Consider the following 5985-nt stretch of genomic DNA (forward strand, 5'->3'; position numbering starts at 1 on the left):
AAAAAAAAAAAATGAAATAAAGAAAGACATAACTTGAACATTCATGTCATTAAAAAAAAAATGAAAATTCAAATCAAGTCATCAAACAGATTTTAGAAACAAAAGAAGAGAAACCCAGGTTATAAAATAATCAAAACGTTAGATTGCAGAAAGAAGAATCAAAGAACAAGAACCCTCCAAAATCTCTCGAAACCTAGGATCCCTGCTACCCAGTACCCACAAATAATAATTAGCAAGAGGGCAATCTTGAATCTTCCCTCAAGTCCCCAACTAAAAAAAGAAAAAAAAAAACTTACAAGCAGAACGAAGATGGGTAGCAGAGAAAACCGAAACTGAGAGAAGATGGAATCATGGAAGATGGTTTTACCTTCAGATATAATACAATACTCTAATCCAATTAATGAATAAAAAATAAACTTCAGAAGAGAGAAGAACTTACCTTCCACGTGCATTCCAAGAGCAGAGACTAGAGAATGAGAATCTCGTTTCTCTCTCTCTCTCTCTCTCTCTCTCTCTCTCTACTCTCTCCCTGTAAAATGGATAAGGTAAAAAGTTTTACCTTTTATGGACGGTCCTGTCCAAGTATTAAGTTTAATAACTAAGTTCGATCTTACATTTATCATCATATGGTATATATCTTGATAATCTAAATATCGCCACGCACCTTTTTAATAAGTTTGGATTTTAGAAAATTTGATTTTACCATTTTTTTTCCTGGTAAATTGATCTTACCAGTTGGCTTATTCTTGGCAAATTCCAATTCAAAATACATTTGCCATGTCAACAAGGGATCTTTTGATTTAATTCTTTATAAAAGTCGTGGTTGCCAAACTTGTTTTGTTGTAAAAATAAGAATTCTTCATAGATATCATATGGATAAACCCGACAATAAAATCTGCTCTCAAATCTAAAATCCCACATCTTATACAAATCATTTGATGAGAAATATATGAATCGATTTCTTATTTCGAACAATATTCAAATGTTTTGGAATCATTATTTTTTATTAATTAAAATTTAATGTATAAGAACCCTATCAGACTGTGTGCAGCTTGTTCTTAAACATAAGAGCACATAAAATGATAGTTCCATCACCTTGAAATAAAAAAAAATCTCATCCTTGTTTATGCCTATGCCTCAAATCTAATTAACCCGCATGCTTGTGCAAGGCCACACAAGTTGGCAGTGATTTTTTACCCTAAAATTTAATATAAAGGGGAATCGCTGCCATATTGCTTGGCCCTTACACTGGGTCAATGAAAATTTTCATTTCACAATAAGCAAAGTGATCATTTCACCCTCCTTCATGTTTAGAGCAGGTTCCACGCAACTTAAAAGACTTCTATTCCCAATTTAATATTAATAATAATGGTAAATAAATCATAGTTAAAGCTACTTAAAGCCTTGTAGGTTTCTTATCTCTTTTCACCTTATCCTTCCTATTATGAAAAGTTGGTCCAAAGTCCTACATCTGAATACCTGATAATGATAGGTAACCATACAATATCCATGCATGCATGAATCATTATACATGGAACCATCTCTGGGACTTGGATGATATCCAATAATGCTCATCCTGATTGGTGATTCATGCTATCATCTCTTCTCTTTGTCACCATGTATCTCATGGTCACTCACTCTCGTCATAAGAAGAAGAAAAAGAAACTCTAATCGATCAATTGCTTGATAGAGTAAATATTAAAAAGCTAGCCTAGCCATGAGCCTGTCTATCTATACATCTATGCATGTGCTTATCATGTCACCAAAGGAGTCCCAAAAGTGGAGCATGTAACATCAAACCACGTCATGGATGCAGAAACTTTCGTTTACATTATTCAATTGCAACCCTTTTGGGTAGGCAGTGAGGGCTTGAGGGCAGGGAGACACCCACTTGGCTCCCATGTAAAGATTTTTTTTTTCTTACTACATTTTAAGAAATTGTCCAAGGGGTTTTCCTTGCGCACAACAGAGGAAAAAAAGGAAAGGAAAACAGCCTATGTGATGGGAGTCGGTTCTTAATTTATCCACGCTCAGGCGTTTACTTTTCAAATAAAAACTGCAACCAATGTTCTAGGGGTGTTAATTGGTCGGGTTTAGTCAGGCCTAACAGGCCTATATCCTCGAATCATAATCTACCTATTTAAGGAAATGAGTAGGTCTTGGTTTGTATCATGTCGGGCTTGATTGGGTTTTGAGTTTTAATCGGGCTATAATCGGGTCTTAAACGGTGTAATATTCCAATAAAGCTTTAAACAGGCCTTAAAACGATTTTTACTTTTCTTAGATTTTAAGATACTTTAATTTATTTTGTTAAATCATCAATAATTTTAAAAATATATTGCACTTAATTACAGTCAATAATTGATAAAACTATCAATATATACCTTATTCTATCCCAAAAAAAAAAAATCAAAATACCTACATAAACAATCGGGCTAAATGTGTTGGTCCTAATCAGGCTGGTCGGGAGACACATCGGACTTACCCTTTGCACCGTGTACTACCTATTTATAAACGGGCTAGTCCAAGTCAGACCATAAACATTTTGGGCTCGGCCAGACCTATTGATGTGGGCCTAGAATTGACACTCCTACAATATACTATGCACACGATAAAAAGACATTTTTAGTTGTAGGGAAAATCTTATTGTCACAATAAGTGGTGACAAATGCTTTACAATTATGCTCTTATCTCTATGGTGTCGAAGAGTGATGCATTAACATCTTGATAGTTAGATATGAGGAAATGATCTGAATTAGGTACATGTCAAATTTCAAATGTAAATTTAATCATATTTTCTCTAAATTATTTAAAACATAAGATTTTACCAATATTCACATATTTTGCAATTTAAACAATTTCGATTGAACTGCAAATTCACGTTTGAATAGAGAACTTTGGAATCTTTTGTCAATGTAATTTCAACCTCATCTGAATTACCGCGAGACAAAATGATACATGATTACAGAAGTCAAATATCACTAATAACTTGGTGATAACAACCCTCAATTCTATCAGAAAAGTTAAACACTTAATTGTTAACGGGGTAACCATTTGTTTCAAGTTCAAACTTGAAACTTAGTGTTGTATCTCTAATTTCAACCTCATCTGAATTACCGCAAGACAAAATGATACATGATTACAGAAGTCAAATATCACTAATAACTTGGTGATAACAACCCTTAATTCTATCAAAAAAGCTAAACACTTAATTGTTAATGGAGTAACCATTTGTTTCGAGTTCAAACTTGAAACTTAGTGTTGTATCTCCATATTTCAGCAAGCAATTGCTACATGGATTGATGATGGTGATCATGCGCCAACTTATCATTTGTCTTTTCCGTTTCTTAATTTGAGTATGTAAATTATGATGGACCTCTAATAATGTATATATGCAAGAAAGATTGGTCGGAAAATAAAATAATGATTGTTTACAAAGCCTAGTGTTTCTTTTTGACGCTCTTTGTCATAAAATTCTTGGAAAAATGTTTTACTCCACCATGGATGAAGGAAAAATACACCCGAGTCATTATTACTTTGCCTTACCATATGAAATCGAAAATACCCCTCCTCTCATAATGACGGGTCATTTCACTATTATAATGACTCATGGTCAATAAATTTCCTTTCATCGTGGGTGAAAGGAAAGTGAGTCCAAATTCTCCCCCGTCTCACTTTGTCATTTTCCCCTGTACCCTAAAAGGCTTCAGTTTTAACCCCCCAACCCCTAAAACAAAAGTCCAGCAAACCAAACAAGCTTAAAAGAAAAAACTGATTCCATCTATGAAACATTGGTCTTGTCTCCCAAAAACCAGCTAATCATACACTTGTAAAGATCCTGATACTAGTGTGAGTCATCTCCCTAATTATATCACCTAAAATAAATTGTCATCTTTAAAACCCACATATTGAGCCCCAACCAATGTACTAATCCACCTTGAACATGATCATCTCATTAGGTGGTTCCTTCATTTGTGTTTTCTAGGAACAACCTTACAACGAATTTACTGCCAAAGGACTTTGCAGTCATCTGATATACGTCTAGACTCTGGAGTGTAAATTCGATCAGACATTTAGTGTACTGGGGGAGGGAAACTCTTCCCCAGATGGAAAGAGTGAAAAAAAAATAAAAACAATGACAAAAACAAAAAATAGAGGGGAAAAAAAAAAGAGGACTTAGGAGTTACGATCATTTCTGAAGTGATATATGATCCTTCTCCACTTTGATGGCTCTTTATGCCATTTCAATCCTTCCATTGTTCCCTCTCTCCATTAACCCACTTCATGTTTTCTTTATTAAGTTTACCTTGAAGGTGTCATGTCACCTACCATTTTCAAAGTGAAATGATGAAGAGGAAGCTCTGGAATCTCAGGCTTTATATGATCAACAGTGCTTTGGAATTAGGAAGGATAAGAGAATCCATCCGTGGGTTGCTTAGACGGTTAAGGTGAATTGGGGATTGTGTAGATAGGCGCACGATCTCAGGTTTGATTCCTCATCTGTGCATCTACGATTTAAGTGGAGACCGTGGATATGGGTTGATGTGCTAGTCTCCCCGAGGATTAGTTGAAGTGCGCATAAGTTGACCCGGATACCTTGGTTAAAAAAAAAAAAATAGGAAAGATAAGAAGTAACTGAAGTAAGCCAAGAAAACCCATGGGTTGCCCCACATGATGATGAAATAAGACTTTCCAACGAACCTAAGTCTCAGGAATCTAGCAGTGTCAAGTCTGTTAGATGGTTATTGATTGCCTTTTATGAGCAATGGTTACCCCATTTGGGGAAGTGAGAGCATGGACCATGTCCAGTCCTGTCTAGTCTAATATATGCTTTTCTCCCTTGAAGATGCTAGCTTTATTCGACAAAAGAGCTCCTTTTGTCCTTGAATCCCAAAATCTTAATCAATTTCAACCTCACCTGCTTCTTCTTGAGAACCATATATTCTCACTTTTCACTGCAATAAACACTAATACCTCCATAAACTATATTATCTTGGTCTTAAGATACATTATACTTTACATTTCCAGAAATATGAGATAATCTTATTTATCAGTAATCAACAGTAACAAAAAATAATAATTTCCACTCACCTAGTAGTCATACATATTCACAAAACTATCCCACCAACACTATTGGGAAAAAATAAATAAATAAAAGGCTATTGGGCTGGGGCCCAATGACATTCGGCCCCTCTAGCTCCTTCTTTGAAAAAGTGTTAACAGTCATAATAAAAGATCATCATCAGGATTGGGTGGTTTATAAAAATCTAACGTAAAAGCTCTCCTCCAAGTTTAGAACTTTTATCAAATTCTGCTCAAGTGTTTTTTAACCATCCAAATATTAATGAACAGCAAAGCACAAGCTGGAATTATCCATATTCGGTGCTAATTATTGGTGTTTCATCTCCTCTCTTAGATTGGATCCACTCAGGGGAAAAAAACAGGAAAGTAGATTCCCATCCTTTTAACCTTTAGGTCCCAGTCATCGAGTTGCAAAATTAATGAAGATCCAAAAACTGTAGAACAGTTTAGGTTGGCAGTAAAGCTTAGACCCTACGCAACAAGAGGCATGGAATACTTCACAGGTGTTGGGCTTGTCTTGAAATCAGCATGAAAGCCCAACCCAGCCCCTGAGGAGATTCGTTCTTAAAGTATACATATTGGGCTGGGCCTCAAGTTAGGCCCTATTTACAATCCATCAATTGCCTACCTAGCCCAACCCAAGTTTTCGCCCTTGTACGGATTCACAACCAAACAGGTCCCTCACATGAGAGATTGCAGATAGCACCAGCATTCTGGAGAGAGAGAGTTCGCCTTGAGATCCACTTGCCCACAAAACACATGGGCTTGGGTACCTTCCCGGCTCCAACCCTTCCTGACTATGACCCATCGAAACAGTGGGCCAGGTTTGTGCTGGCCCGCTGGGGCATATCCTGTTAACAATGGAAGAAGAAGAAGCAAAAGGAAAAAGTCCCAAGAACCACA

At 36.1% G+C, this 5985-nt stretch overlaps 1 protein-coding gene across 2 annotated transcripts in view; it reads right to left on the reverse strand.

The window, feature by feature from the left end:
• Nucleotides 1-577, reverse strand: part of LOC122075719 (probable 6-phosphogluconolactonase 2) — a 5211-nt gene extending 4634 nt beyond the window's left edge. Inside the window, exon 1 of one of the 2 annotated variants that reach the window (XM_042640856.1) lies at nt 440-577. The gene's annotated coding sequence lies outside the window, so the exon portion shown is untranslated. The other variant, XM_042640857.1, reaches the window with a different exon arrangement.
• Nucleotides 578-5985: the final 5408 nt, after the last annotated feature.

Source organism: Macadamia integrifolia, chromosome 4 (genome assembly GCF_013358625.1).
Source record: "Macadamia integrifolia cultivar HAES 741 chromosome 4, SCU_Mint_v3, whole genome shotgun sequence".
NCBI lineage: Eukaryota > Viridiplantae > Streptophyta > Magnoliopsida > Proteales > Proteaceae > Macadamia > Macadamia integrifolia.